At 39.4% G+C, this 16409-nt stretch overlaps 1 protein-coding gene across 5 annotated transcripts in view; it reads right to left on the bottom strand.

The window, feature by feature from the left end:
• The window catches only part of FYB1 (FYN binding protein 1), a 60649-nt gene that overhangs the window by 42562 nt on the left and 1678 nt on the right, over nt 1-16409 (bottom strand). Inside the window, exon 1 of one of the 5 annotated variants that reach the window (XM_090130566.1) lies at nt 11580-11697. The exons of 3 other annotated variants lie outside the window; for them this stretch is intronic. The gene's annotated coding sequence lies outside the window, so the exon portion shown is untranslated. Of the gene's footprint in view, nt 1-1991; nt 2155-11579; nt 11698-16409 lie in introns of those variants that run through there. One more of the 5 variants, XM_031594539.2, reaches the window with a different exon arrangement.

Here is a 16409-nt window from a genome sequence, read left to right as displayed (position 1 = left end):
TAACCATTCACCTTCTAAACTGCTGGAAGCAGCACAAAGTACACAATAACAATTTCTTTGCAAGGAGATGGATGCATTTAAATGTTTTTGATTCATATCTAGAAAAATGCTCTGGTTTTGGTTCCCATGTATTGATCAAGGAGATTTGCATAAGTATGCTTTCCCATTTTCCAGTTCCTTCAGATAGGACTCACACAGATATGAAGATACATTTGCACAGAATTCTTCGAAGAGTACATTACATTTACATTTCAATGTACAAGTGCAATTCTCCATTATTTACAACATAGATAACAAAAGTAAAAATTCCAAATCTATGTTTCCCAAATTTTCTCTGAAAATGTCAGTCTGAACTGGCAGCCTGATTAAAAACAAAACAAAAATAAATATATATTTCATTTCCATCTTAATGAATCCAAAAGAGTATTTCACTTCAGCTTCCCCCTGTGGTTGCTTTTTCTTTGAATAAACAGCACCACTGGATCAATGAAGGCAACAGCAGATGTGCACATATGATTTTTAGTTCAGCAAATTAAACATGAAGGCAACATGAAAGCCTAATTTAGGTTCTATAGAAGTGTATGGATTGAGGGAGTTTAGCTGTTTGCATAAAATCCTAGTGTTGTTCTACATTAATGATAAATTTTGCTTGACTATTTCTTTTTCCAGACAGAGAGATTTCAAAATTACCTTTTTTTATTTTCGGAAGAGACAAATAATTTTCAAGTTACTTGTCTTGACTCTGGTTGTAATAACTAGTTAAATAAAGCTTCTTTTAATTAAGAGTTCAACATTTGGAAAGTGGAGTCAAGATACTGCAGTTTTCTGTACCTACAGATGTACACAGCAGAAGTGTGAAAAACAAGCAGAAAGACAGCATCTGCTCAAATAAAAAGAATGGCAGATTATAGAGTAATGAGCCCTATATTTCAGATAGGAAATACTGAAAGGGGCAGCAGTTATTCTTGAAAGGCAGACTTTTCAACAGGTCTGCAGGACAGGATAGATAGAAATCTATGGGATTCCTTGGAGAAAGGCCAACAGCCTCTTTGTCTAATTGATATTTTTTTTTAAAATATCTGATGCCAGCAAATGAAAGTAGCACATTCACACAGACATGTGGTTGTCAAACTGAGACAACACAGTATTCTGTATCTTTTCCACAGCGTATTCCACTAAACCTCTTTTGTCCTTCTCTTGTTATGTTTTCTCATCTTTCCTGCAATCCTAAGACCAAATACATAATGTTGCAGAAAAATGAGAACAGTGTAATACTTCCATTCCATTCTGTATAAAGTGACTACCTTATGAGAATCTTTAATTTGACTCTGATTATTCTACTAAAACTAACAGAACTTGTCTGAATCTCAAGGAAAGAAGAAACCTCAAGTTCTTGCCCCTGAAAATATCCTACCACTACTTCTAGAATTTCAAGATCCTGAATGATTTTAAAGACATTTTGTGCAGTGTTAAGCCATTAATTACAGTTCTGAAGCTCCACTGGAAAGAATAATATCTTCCATGACCCACTACAAAAAAATACTTGCAGTATTTTTAATACCTCTGATATACATTGCAACTCACTGGTATCTCAATTCAGAGTATGATATATGTAAAAAATAAATACCTCCAAACCAACAGCCACAAATAATACAAAAAGATTAAGCTGACTTGTTGCTAGATGATTTATGATTCTATCTAGAAAATAATTGCCTCTAATTGCCCCTCACTTCTTTTAGTCTTCAAAATGCAAATGTCACTTAAAGTAGGGCTGCTTTTAGTAAAAACTGAGGCAATCAAACACAAACCTTTGAGAGAGAAAAGACAGTTTTGTCAACTTCGCAACTTTTCAGCTGGACAGCTAGATGCAAGAAAATTTTACAGTACAATTTCCACATATACAAGGTCATATATAATATCTTGTATTGTTTATATTTTTTTTCTTGAGCTTTATGCTTTTATTTATTAGATAAACAAGTACAACAATTTACCTGGACTTCCCAAAGCTCTCCAATATTTTGATACAAGCAGAAAAATGAGCTCCCTCAATGAGACAATCCACGGAGTCTGTCACATTAGCAGCCTATTGTGTTTGCTAAGAGGAGATCTTCTCAGAGAGCTTGCCTAAGAGAGGCTTTGCTTGTGGTTTTTATTATCATGACCAGTAGAAAAAAAGCTGCTGTCCTCAGGATATTAGGTAAGAAGTGGCAGAGGAAAAGGGAACTAAAATATGTTCAGACTGGCTGTTGCCACTAGCTATGTTCATGAGCAGTGTAAGCTCCAGCATTGCATTTACCATATTGCAGTCCCATAAAGCTATATTGGTACGTACAAGTTTTAATTTTACAGAACAGTATTTAAGGAAATATTTGTGGGAATTAAAAACTTAAAGAAAGCATATCGAGCCTCTTGGGTCATGAAGTCTAACCACCTGCTGCCAACAAGAATCACTGCATCCATTCCTACTCATCAACCTAAGACATCAGCTAACATGTTTTTTTTGCTCCCATTCTTGCCAGTAGTTTCTCAAGACATTCTGCTGGCCATTTTTTTTTCTAAAGCTTTTGCTTTAACAGAGTTTTTGTTGTTGTTGTTTTTAAATTATGATCATACTTCTTTTTTTTTTTTTTTTTTCCCCTCACCATTTTGCCTCTCAGTTTACGGCACAAATCAAAGACTTTGAAGTATGATATGGGATAAGAAAATTGATACTGAGAAAATGAGCTTTATGAGAAACTCCAAACCTGTGTTTGTGCTGAAGATAAATCCAAAACATAAGGCATAGCCCTCTGCTAAATACAGCTCAGTGAAGTTTCTGGAGCTCTGCATGGTAATGAGATCGCAGATGAAAAAATTTGTCTTGAGCTACACTAGACGTTGTTTGGTTCTTCCTCATTATTCATCACTTCTTCTTCTGTGCATTTTTTTTTTTTTTTTAACTTTTGAATGTCTAATTAAAGCATTGGAGGTGCTTGACATTTCTGGATTACTTTTACAAACATTTCTATTTTAGCTAGTTCAGAAGACTATTAGAGTGTTGGAGGAAGCTTATTTGAGATAAAAATACTGCTACTTTCTCTGTATTTGTCACTTGCCACTGAATTTTTTTTTTAAATTACATCAATGTTTTTTTCTTAGTGGGAGAAATGCAGATCTGAGCAATATTCTTCATGCTATTTATTCTGCTATGCCCTGTATTTGATTTATAAACTCATATTTATTTGTGAAAATACACATTGATTGAAAGTGATGAAGCTTTTATCATTAGTCTTAAAGCAGACTGGACTTTGTAACTTGCTATTCTATTTGGCAGACTGCACAACTGTTTTACAGTGCTATATGTAACAATATAGTCATTTCGCACTGGTAAACACTACTGCAAGTTATGGCTCACACTATCAGGCAAATCATACAGTGATCAAAGAATGAACTCCTCTTTGCAGCTCTGAGTGCTAGAGAGTTCCTGTCTTCTTTTTCATCCACTGCACAGTTGTAAAGACATTCCTAATTGATAGAATGCTGCTGAGAAAATGAATTGCAACAAAAACACTGAAAATCACAGTTTAGGCTGCAAAAGTGCTGTGAACGTTGCTCATCTACAATGTGTATGATTCATTTTATACTTGCAGGTGCAATAGCTTCCTGGATCCCCTCTATTTCTTCCACGTAGAGTGGAGTATGTTTCTGAGTACTTTGGGGGAATTCGTTATTTTTATCTGAAGAAAGAATCTGAAAGAATTAATATTTTAAGGAACATGAACCTACCAGCCTGAAAGCACACTGGAGCTGTTTTGTACGTTCTTTTTTCTACTTTCCGCAAAAACAGAAGCAGAAGCAGCAATAACAACTTCACAGATTTAAGAGTGACAAACATATCAAATAAAGATAGTATCTTCTTGTATAGTAAGCATGCCATTCCAGAATTGGTGTAGACCAGAACTGGCATCTAAAGCCCGGTATAACAATGACTTTCCAAAATCCTTGAGTGCAAAATTTATCACTGCAGTCTTATGTGCTTTTTGTTAATAGAGCATTTACTCAAATTTTGGTTTCCACATATCTTTCAGAAAAATGGCTGATTAATAATTTATTTTGTCATAAATAGACAAAAGATAAAAGGGAGAAAAAGTGCCTCTGACTTGCTCTGCTTTAAGTTTAAGCAACTTTCATACATTGGTGTTGTTCTTCATTCTAGAATGGCAGTCAGTCACAATTGTCTAAACAGCTTTGGGCTTCCAGGTCAGTGCTCACAAAGAATGTCACAGTCATGATCTTGTTACAGCCACAGCTGTGTTGGTATCTTTACTCAATATGCTGTGAATGGAGAGGTGAAATTATATTAAGAAAAAAAAATAATAACCCATAACTTTTTTGCTTTCCTTGTTGTTTTAGCATGCTTCATTTCATTGATCTTAGTGATCAATGTGATTCCAAAACAGGTCTGATAGAATAACAGAACTGACTGTGAGGGAGACTGGGAGATGAACAACACAGAAATTATTTTTTTGGCCAGGTAATCCTTAAACCACATCTACAAAATGTTCATGGGAGAGACCCTTCCGACAGGTGCACTAATATCAGTAAAGCAAGCCTGGCAGTCCTCTTCCTAGGTCAGAAGTAGTTGTTCCACCTGTAATGTAAAATGCACGCAGTTATGTGGAGTGCTCAAGAAAAACAAGTCAGTTTTTCGCAGAAGCCTGTCTTCCAGTCTCCTAGTAACTCCCATAGGTCTTTTGCCACCTAGTGGCAGACCAGGCTCAGCAGAAGAGATTATGTATTTTTCCTACTGAAAATCAGTTGCACATTCCTGTTCTCAGAGGGTTAGTCTATCTAGTTTCATGCCACTCCTGGGAGATAACATTTCAATAACTCTAACATAGTCAAAAGACAAGGCAATGAGTTAATATGCCTGCTTAGCATTGCTATGCCAATCCTGGGAGCAGTGCTGAGAGTGTGTGCCATACAGCTGCTGCCCATGACAGGTATCCATGGCTATGATCCAGTTACAGAGTCATTTTGGAAAGTACCTGATTTTCTGTAGAAATTTGATATTCATGAACACTGGCAGGAGCTTCTGTTTTTATTTCTATATTTCTTGTCAGAGCAGACTGTGTTATCTTTGTGTCTGCAAGACAGGGCCAGACTTCCTGAAATGCGTGCTATTCCAATTCCACGAAGTTGATATTTGAAAGCAGTTTTAGTATTTCTAACACAAGTTTGATGTGGTCATGAGCAAATTAACGGCATTGTCTCATGTCTAAATGCACTGTCATATATACGGCAACAGCTGGGCTTCCCAGATACTATTTGTGGACAGCTGACAGGCAGGATACCCTGAAAGCACATCAAGTTGATGCTGTGGTTCTTTTAGACTGCCATAATTAAATCCTTATAACCTTGAAAGTGTTGAATATAATTACCATCTCAAGATCTCTTTATACTAATGGGAGGCAGCTTTTGAAAACTGAAGAAAGAAGGCAAAAGATGATGTCAGAACTTCCCCATGCCCATTAAACTTTGTAAAGAAGATGTTTCTGCTATGGAGGAAAGCCCAGTATACTCCAGAGTGTCACAGTCATGTGCTTGTCCTTGGGGATCAGCTTGGCTGTAAGCACTGCACTAAACCACTCCTTTCAGAGCATAGTTCTTCCTGTGAACATCAAAAGCTGATGTAAAACCCCTGTAGTACAAAACAATTTTATATTTGAAAAGACAGAAGTTTTTTTTTTTTTTTTTTTTATAGCTTGACCTGAGCTCTGTTGGCTCAGACCCTAAGAAACATTTCCTTGAAGGCAAAACCTGTGTTTGGATGCAAAACCTGTCTCTGACTAGATGGGAATGCCGAGCCTTTAATAAATGGTCCACAGGCACCAGAAAAACTCTCTTGATTGCAGGGCCTACTGTGTTGGCCAGCAGCCCTGACGTGCTCAGATGCACCACATTGCCCCTAACTTCCCGCACACCACAGTTCATGCCTTGCTGAGGGGCACAGCTGGCACAGATGGCAGCTTGATTAGACGGTTTAATGAGCTAAATAGCAGGTGATGTGTGTTAAGCTGACTGCTGAGTTTTCAGTAGTGTGTGCTCTGGGCTTGTGGGAAGGATGTTCAGATATCCTGTCCATGGGTCTGAGGGCCATCTTGGTAAGGCATGCGAGGCAGGAAGCTGTTAGAATCAGTAGGTGAGGGGAAGGCTATAGAAAATGGGATAAGGAGGGTGGAGGAGCGTTGCAGGGCTACAGTGAGTTGGGCTGGGGCATTTTGTGTGGGGAAAGGAGCGCTGACAGCTGGAAAGAGTGGGCAGCCATTTGTCTCCCCTCACAAAGTTGTGCTCCCTCTGTCCCCACATGCACCTCAGCAGAGCCTGGCCCTGCCCTGCCTCACCTTAGTTCTGCCTCTCTGCATTATCCCTACCCAAACTCAGAATGCCAGGGAAGGCCCTATGACTGGCTGGGACCAGCAAGGCTGGGACCTTGGCATGGCCACCTTTAGTAGTTACTGTGTCCTGGAAGCAGGAAAAGGAGAAGAGAGGAATCCTGAAGTGGAGGAAGGGAGTATTTGGTGGTAAGTGAGGAGTATACATGGTCAAGTGGGGAATTATCTGCTGGCCTGGCTTTACCCTCAGCAGATATGATGGGACATGAGCGAGGAAGCAGCTTTCATACAGAAGTTATTTCAGTTACCTCCCACATATACCCCAGTATAAATGTTTTGGTGGGGAACTATTTGGCCTGGCTTTCCCCTCAGCATGCCCCCAACTGCTGTTACCAGCAGGAAGAAGAAGTGGAAAAGCAAGAGGAACAGACATCCTTAGCAAAACACCCCTAACTTCCCTTTTCCCTCAACATGTCCTTCCCTACCTCTGCCTGGGAAGAAAAATAAAGTTCAAGAACATGCAAATCACTCACCAGCAGTTGTGCAAACTCTGTTGGAGGGAGAAAGAGATGTCTCTGTGCTTCACATGCAACCTTCTTACTCTTTTCACGTGTTAAACACCTGCCAGCTCATTTGTTTTTAGTTTGGAGAAGCAAAACAGAAACCCTTTCCTAATAAACATCCCAGCTCCAAGCAAGGTACTGCTCTCACTGTTAACCCTTCTGAGCAAAAGACTTGCAGCAGGTATCTGTGACTCTTTGGGTATTCATCTAGCTCATTTACCATGAGCTTTCCCAGGATAGAGGGTAGCAAAGGGCCTTTACAAGATTTTACAAGGCCTTTACAATTTAGGCCTTGTCAATGTTATGTGATTTTTTATTGCTGATTTTTTTTTTCTTCCTTGTCACTGAATTAAAAACTTCAATATCAGACACGTTTGGTAGCAAGTGCACAAGTCATATTAGTGGTAAGCAGCCTACTTTTGCTTTAAAAAGATGTTTACTTAACAAAAGCAAACGAACAATGTTCACAATTAATTTTGGGAAGTCAAGCAATCTTTGACAAACTCAAGACAAAAAAATATTTTAATAATATGCAACTGACATCAATTCACACTTTAGGTACTCTCAAGTAAGTACCTGTAACATGTATGGCTGAATTTGAAAACATGTGGAACAGAGAAAATGAAGGCTCAAGTTGAATGATTGTTGCCATGATTCTTTCACCATTCTCCCTCTGCACTCTTTCATGAGTTTCTGTGATAATTAATATTTAGTATAATCAGAGAATCACAGAATTGTAGGGGTTGGAATAGGCCTCCAGAGGTCATCCAGTCCAGCAAGCAAAGTAGGCTCCCTACAGCAGGCTGCATAGGTAGGTGTACTGGTGAGTCTTGAATAGATATTCAAGGAGAAGGAGATTCCATAACCCCCCTGGACAGCCTGTTCCAGTGCTCCATTACCCTCACTGTAAAGAAGTTCCTTCGTATATTTGTGTTGAACATCCTATGCTCAATTTTATGGCCATTTTGCTTGTTCTGTCCCCACAGACCACTGAAAAGAGGATGGCTGTGTCACTTTGACTCCCTCACTTACAATACTTATGAACATAAATAAGATCCCCTCTCAATCTCCTTTTCTCAGTGCTGAACAGAACCAGGTCACTCAGCCTTTCTTCACAGAGGAGATGTTCCAGGCCTTCTGTCGTCTTTGTGTCCCTCCTCTGGACTCTTTTCAGGAGATCCCTGTCTTTTTTGTACGAGGGAGCCCAGAACTGGTTGCAGTACTTCAGGTTAGGGCTGAGCAGGGCAGAGTAGAGGGGGAGGATCACCTCCCTCGACCTGCTGTCCACACTCCTTTATAATGCACCCCAGGATGCCATTGGCCTTCTTAGACACCAGGGCACACTGCTGGCTCATGGCCAACCTGCTGTCCACCAGGACACCCAGGTCCTTCTCCACAGAGCTCCTCTCCAGCAGGTCATGTCCCAACCTGTACTGATAACTGCAGTTATTCCTTCCCAGCTGGAAACTCTACACTAACTGCAACCATTAACAATTTCAGAGTCTCTTCTCACAGTCTTGGATTTTAACCTTTTAATATATGCTATGTTACAACTGTTGTTGTATTCTAAAACACGATGGGAGAAAGGATAAGTTAAAAAACTCGGTGCTTTGCAGTTTAACCTGAATTATATAATAGGAGTGTTATTTGGTAGTTGGAATGAAACCTTGGCCTATTTTGTCAAATCACCTTTCCATGGCAGTCACATGGCTAAAAAGTGATTTTTTTTTCTTTTTTTCTTTTTTTTTCTGGTTGGTGTATCATTAACAGGTTCCAAGAAATATATTCAAATCCTGTTGATTCACTGTCGACGTGGGTACAGAAGGTAAAAACTATTACTTCCAGTTTTAAGTTCCTTTACTTCTGCTTATATGGCAGGAATAACCCAAAGAAACAAGAACTCCAACAAGAACTATGCTGTAGAGCTCACCAAACACTATGTTCACTTGAGGGAGATACTGTGTAACACCAATCTCTGATATCTGTAATATCACTTCTTTTTTCACTAATACAGTACTTTGATGTGGGGAATATTTAAAAGATTTCAGTGATATTCTTAATCTTTTAATAACAAACTTTTCGATGGTTGCACTCAGCAGGAACTAATTATAGGTGGAACTAAGTTTACAACTTCAAGCACCACAGATTGAGCATCAGATATTTTTGTCTGTGTCTTGGGAAACCCTTTCAATTTCTTGTCCTTCGCATTGCGAAGCTTCTTGAAAAATAATGCTGATATTGGTATTTCCAGCTGACTCGTGAATGTCGGAAATGGTCAAGTGCTAAGTACTTTTAGAAGGAAAATATTGGTGATAGGTGAATGGTTAGACTAGATGATCTTGGAGGTCTTTTCCAAGTTTGATGATTCTATGATTTTGTGATTCTATAGATTTTGTCCTTCCTTTATAGATTCTCTGCTCTTGAGTTTATAAACTATGTGAATACACACAAGGCAATTGGTAAAAACAGACGTATACTATTAGCGCTACATTAAGTACTTTGAAATAAGACAGAAGTGACTCAGCTTTGCCTGCTTTGCCTGTAGTTGTTTCTGTTCAGAAGCTACCTCTTCCACATCTAAACTGCAGAATAACGTGCCTCCTACAAGTTATTATTAGTGAGCTTATTATATGGCTGAACAGTGCCTTCAAACACGTAGCTATTACTCATTAGCTGACTAGCTGTAACTTTCTGGACTCTGCAGTTGGACTTTCGGATATCTGTTTCTCAGCCTGTTCTCTGAGCTCAGTTAATGCAGAGAGACTGAGTGAATGGCTGAGAGTGCAGGATCAAAGTCAAAGCACAGTGAAATATGACTCAGAAAGAGGATACAGTGTCATGGTTTTCCATAGGTATTATGATATCAAGATGGAATTGGAACTGTTGCTGAAGATCTACAATTGAGTTTGAAATTCTTTACAGAGAGAGAGGTGAGGTACTGGAACAGGCAGCCCAGAGAGGTTGTGGATGCCCCATCCTTGGAAGTATTCAAGGCCAGATTGGATGGGGCCCTGGGCAGCCTGGTCTAGCATTAAATGAGGAGGTTGATGGCCCTGCCTGCATGTGGCAGAGGGGTTGGAGATTCATGATCCTTGAGGTCCCTTCCAACCCTGGCCATTCTGTGATTCTGTGATTCTGTGAGCAACAACTCCTCCTTCTTACTTCTCTTCTGGTTTCCACAGGGGAAAGGGTGGGACAAAGGGGGCTAGGCCTGTCACATGGCAAAGATTCAATCCATGACATACAGTTAAGATTCTTTTTTTGCAGAGCTGAAGATGTTTTATAAGAATGTAGACAATAGACTAGGATCCCTGTTTGTGTAAACTATGTTGAGGAAGATGACAATCCAGGATCAAGGTTTGGGTTTATGGAAGGGAGCATGTATGATAGAAACGTGAGGTTACTGACGCTGGGCAAATACAGTTTTAAATGTCAGTAAGTAGCATTGCATGATTTCTTGCAGCATTCTACTTCTAAGTCATCATTTGTTTGCCACTCATGGTGTACTTAGTTTCTGCAAATTCTCCTGTAAGTAAACAGTTTCACAACATCAGTGGAAAATTCACAATAGAAGAAAAGCTTGTGCCGTTATGCTCTGCAGTCACCTTGGCTAGTAGTTCCTTCTGAGGAAATAACACTTTCTTAGTGTTGATGTGTGGCACGGGATACCACACAGTTACACTTGTAAACTGTTAAAAAGGTATGATGCTGTATATTGACCTCCACAATTTTTTGTTACAGTTGAAGGTGAAGTTTCAATATAAAAAGCAGTTCCTCACCCACATCTCCTCAGGTTTGCTGCTAAATACTGTTCTATATCATGTATCTTTGAAAAGATGCAGATTGAAGATATTCAAGGAAAGAAGAAGAAAGAAAGAGTGAGGCATGGGAAAAGAGCTGCTTTTCAGTCTAGATTATTTTACTGTTTGAGGTTACATAACATCATGTTTGTTAATGCAAAGAGACACAGGATTAGAATAACAGCATAAGAGGAGAGACCGTATGAGAAGTTCCTTAAGTTGGTGCTGCAATGGAGGAGAAGGAAGGTTGGAAAACACTCTTCAAAAACATAACTTCAGGACAATTGTGCTGGTTAGAGAGGAACAAGTAAAATATATACTGAATATAGTTTCTATGGCACATATGGGCAGAACCCTTGTTCTTCTTCCTTCTATCAAGCCAATGCCCTATCACATTGTCTGGCAAATAAGCCTGTTATGTTTTTGATACTTTTCAAAATACTAGTCAAACCTCAACACTTTTTTTTTTTTTTTTTTTTGGTAAGTGTGAAGTACTGTGACCAACACAGTTTATAAGATTGCCAGAAATGAAATTAGGCATCTGGAAAAATGTTAAATTCACAGAATCACAAAATCACAGAATTGCCAGGGTTGGAAGGGACCTCAAGGATCATGAAGCTCCAACCCCCCTGCCACATGCAGGGCCACCAACCTCCTCATTTAATACTAGACCAGGCTGCCCAGGGCCCCATCCAATCTGGACTTGAACACCTGTAGGAACGGGGCATCCACAACCTCTCTGGGCAGCCTGTTCCAGCACCTCACCACTCTCTCTGTAAAAAATTTCTCAATCTCCCTTCCCTCAACTTAAAACCATTTCCCCTTGTCCTGCTGTCACTCACCCTTTCAAAGAGTTGATTCCCCTCCTGTTTGTAGGCTCCCTTTAGGTACTGAAAGGCTGCAATGAGGTCACCCCGCAGCCGCCTTTTCCCCAGGCTGAACAAGCCCAGCTCCTTCAGCCTGTCCTCAAAGGGGAGGTGCTCCAGTCCCCTGATCATCTTTGTGGCCCTCCTCTGGACCCTTTTCAACAGTTCCCTGTCTTTCTTGTACTGGGGGCTCCAGACCTGGACGCAGTACTCCAGATGGGGCCTCTCAAGAGCAGAGTAGAGGGGAACAATCACCTCCCTGTCCCTGCTGGAGCCCAGGAAAATTCAGAATGTTGAAGTTAAATTAAAACTAAAAACAGTCATTTATATGATTTCTTAGTCTAGTATACTTCTTGTCATCGACATCTATATATGACATAGCCTAAATTGCAATCCCATAACCAACATTTCAAAACATAAACTAACTTCAGGAATGTTTCCACAGGAATTCAAATCAAAGGCAATCATAATTAAAAATGAAAACCCAATTTAATCCAAATGATTTTAAAAACTTCAACAAAAATCTGTGTATGAACTTCTGCCTAAGATTTACATAATACTAACATCCTTTCTATGGCCAAGTCCATTGGGCTGTCAAAAAGCTTTTTATCATTACCAATGAACTTTGATCCTTGTAGATGATAGCAGGTTGGTTTCAAAGTTGGCTGGCTTCAAAGTGATTGTCAATCTGTGTTATAAACCCCCCAGTTAATCCTCCTCCCCCCTTAAAAAAAAAAAAAAAAAAAAAAAAAAAGGAAAATTAGGTTAAATAAGAGTGTCTTCCTCTGCTCCTTTGAAAAAGCACAGAGAAGAACTAAAATATATTTTCCATTTACTGAAGTCCTTTTGGCTTTCAGCTTTTGTAGAGGATATACTCTGCATAAGAGTGCCAGCTGATATATCCACATTTTATTAAAAAAAAAAAAAAAAGAATTATTGCTTCTGGTCCTACTCTTCTGTTTTTTTGTTTGTTTGTTTTTGTTTTTATTTTTGTTTGTTTGTATGTTTGTTTTTCCCCAAGACTCTGCTATCCTTGCACTGTCGATTTTAATCCGTAGCTGGCACCTGCTAACTAGGAAACCTGGGAGATGTGATTGGGTTGTGTTTCCCCTCTTCCACTGTACACCTGTCCTGTGGCAAGATGTATGTCACTCTTCAGCTGTCAGATGGAAGGAAACACTACTTCACACAACACTTTCTCTCTGCAGTTATTTTTCTTATTTTTTTTTCCTGTGGTGTCATGCCGGGTGCTTGCACAACAGTGACCTCTAATGGAGAGACCACTTTCATTGCAAATCATAGCTTCAGAATTAGTTTAGGTAGAGAAGGTCATCTTGTCCAACTTTCTGCTCAGAACAGGGACAGTGCTTACCAAATTGCTCAAACTATTCCTTCACTGCATTTTGACTACCTGCAAAGATGGATAGGCTGTTGTCATGTAGATCTGTCCCAGTATTTGATTTCTCTCAGTAGAAAAAGTCTGATTGGATTTTCCGTTTTCTCTGCAGCTTGTTTTCCATGCTTCTCATTTCCATTTCTACTTCCATTTAATCTTATTAATTTAGTAGCTTACTGTGTCTGTTATTTGCATGCTCTTGAATCTGCTGGCTACAAGATATATGCAAATCACAGAATCATAGAATCACAAGGTTGGAAAGACCTACAAGATCATCTAGTCCAGCCGTTCGCCCATTACCATTGCTACCACAAGCACTAAACCTGATCTCATAGCTCCTCATCCAGATGCCTCTTGAATACTGCCAGGGACGGCAACTCCACCACTTCCCTGGGCAGCCATTCCAGTGCCTGACCACCCTCTGAGAGAAAAAGTTCTTCCTTATGTCTAATCTAAACCTCCTCTGGCACAACTTGCGGCCATTTCCTCAAGAATGAGGAAATGAGAAGTAGAAACCTAATTTGTCAGAGTCTATTTTAGTTTTGCTGTCTCCTCACAGTGGCTACCATCCATGATAAGTAGACTTTCTGCTCCAAGTACTGAAGTGCTAGTGATAGGGCAAACAAAGTGGGGAAGAGGAGGGAAGAGGCTTCTTGATGCTGAGTTGTGTCAGCTGCAAGCCTTGCTTTCCAGGATGCTAGGTATGCTGCTGCACACCGGACACATTGCTGCACATCAGATAGATTGCAGGCACATAATAATATTTTCCATTTTTCCATTGTTTACAATGTTACCAGTTTTTTTGTTGAGCTGTGGCTAGATCAAAAGGTAAGTCGGTTTGGCATCCATTAAAGGATGGGCTGTTATGAAGCTCATTGATTGCACATGATAGACTTATTGTGGAGGGTAGATCAACTACCGACTGTAGTGGGGAAAAGAGTAGCAGGAAGGAGAAAATCACTAGTGTTAGGCTAAGGTACTTCCATATTTTTACTATTTATTCTTGAGGGCTGCTACATAAAGATGATCCATCACAGTTGCTCTTGTAGGCTGACCAAAAGAAATTTGACAGAAAGCTCATGTCATATTCATGTCAGTGGTAATCTAGTGTTAGAGTAATAAAAGCATTAGAGACAGAGGTCTCTAATCATCAGTTGATGATATGTAGAGAGGACCCTCACTTTGAATGTCCAGTGCAACATGGGCAGTCAAGGTGTCAAGAAGAGCTGTACCATCCACTTCCAAAGCAGCTCAAACTCCTTCATTTGCTGCCAATATTTCTTTTTCAGTTGGAGTATAGAGGGCCTCAGATTCTCTGTTTCCCTAACTCCAAAACTCTAGAGGTTGACATCGAGTCTCCCCTGGGGCTCTCTGCCACAGGCTCTAGGTGGGGCCGTTCTCCCTTGCTGCAGCACAGAGAATGTTTTTTACATCTTGTCATGCCTTGAGGGGCCCAAAGACTAATGCATGTACTATCTCCTGTTTAACTTATTCAAAGATTTGTTGTTGCTCAGAAATCCATGTGAAATTGTTCTTCATCTGGGTCACTTGATTTAAAGGATTTACAATCAAACTGTAAATAAGAATACTCATTCTCTAAAACCCCAAAATTTAAGAAAGCTTGTGTTTCCTTTTTGCTACTTGGTGGAGACATAGGAGTTTTGTTGATCACATCCATTGGGATCTGATAATGTTTATCTTGCTGTTTTATGCCTAAAATGGATTTCTTATGCAGGTGCCTTGAATTTACGTTCTTTTAGAAATGGCTTTCAGAGGGACTTGGACTGTTTTCTTCTCTTTCTCAAAACCTATTTCTGCTGTGCTGCCTCACATGATGTATATATCTCAATATATTACTCATCAATGTTTTTTATCCATAGCTAAGATACAGATCCCTAGGGAAGAATAGAGACTTCTTTTTTATTGCTAGAGTTGCCCAGACAATTCATCTACCATTTGTCCCTTTCTATTTTTCCAGGTCATTACTTCCTGTGAGTTGGTATGTGATAATGGTGTGCTCCACATCAAGTTTGTGGTGTCCTTCCAGCATATAGTTCTTAGGAGTGCTTAGGAGTGCCGAATTTCAGTGCTAGGACCCTGAATTGCTGAATAATGTCTAGTGTAACAACTTATAAATAGGAAGTTTTGTTTGTTTGTTTGTTTTTTCCTGACATCACTAACTGGCCATTTGTTTTGTGTGACAGAAATTTAGTCTCAAAGGGTTAAAATATTTTAACTATTCTAGGAGCAGATGAAATTCTTTCCAAAGTAAATGCAATAGAAATATGACACAGAACCACGAAAGAGTTATTTCAAGTTAAATTACAGTACAGCTGTTTTCCAGAAATTAACTGTATGGGGATTTTTTTAATCAAAGCTCATATGAGCTGAATGACAGAATCTATTAGGAATTAAATGAGAAGTCAGTAGTGTTCCTGAGGCAATGTGAGTGCCTCCCAAATTAAGGTATCCAAATTAAGGAAAATGTGAGCTGATGTTTGTATTTGTATTTTGGACCTTGTTCTGAAATTCTAAAAGGAATCAGAGATTTCAGTACAATGAACTTCAACAGGCCCTCCCTGCTACACAGCAACTCACTCTTTAACTGGAGTCCTAGCTCTGCCTGGATGTTATGACTAAGAAGATGCCACTTTTCTGGACTATTTTTAACAGAAATTCTATTTTAACAATCAGTAAATCCAAATCGATTGACCCATATCTGGGACATATCTGCATTCATGGATTTATCTCATATCTCAGAAGTTCTTTTACTTCTTAACCTACAAATTACCAGTAGCACTACAGGAAGGCAAGCTTGTGTTGACTGTTATTTTTCCAGCTTAGAAATCAACACAGCTAGTCTTGGCCTGAAGTCAAAGGAAAATGCAATCTTTTCCTTTGCATTCATCAGCTCCTATTTCAGATGAGGCAACAACTACCAGCAGCTGTTGGTGTAGTTTTAGTATTTTTTTCATTCTTTATCATGTCTGTATTTTTTGGATTGGACTTGGCTCTGTTATGAGAGACAGAAATAAAATACTGAACTTTTTTTTGGCCCTCATTTGATCTTGGGATTTCGTGGGACCTAGATCTGCTCCTTCCACATCTTCCCTTCTGCATTTAAAGCAGAGTCGGCCTCAGCCAGATTATGCCAGTCTCAGTTCATTGACATTTTTGTAGGGTTTTGTATCTCAACCAGTTCGATCTCTGCCTTGTGTAAAACTGTCAGAAAATGCACTTTCCCTTATTATCCCTCACTCTAACCTTTTCAATTATTTTGCTCTCCACTTTTTTTTTTTTTTTAAACTACTTCTTTTTTCTTTCCACCTAACCTATATTGCTATAATACAAATGTCCACCCCTGCAGCATCAAATATTGTGATTTGCTTCCTTAGCGATGCTTCTGGGTT

Source organism: Phasianus colchicus, chromosome Z, assembly GCF_987193195.1.
Source record: "Phasianus colchicus chromosome Z, bPhaCol1.hap1.1, whole genome shotgun sequence".
NCBI lineage: Eukaryota > Metazoa > Chordata > Aves > Galliformes > Phasianidae > Phasianus > Phasianus colchicus.
This window is presented reverse-complemented; position numbering and strand designations above follow the sequence as displayed.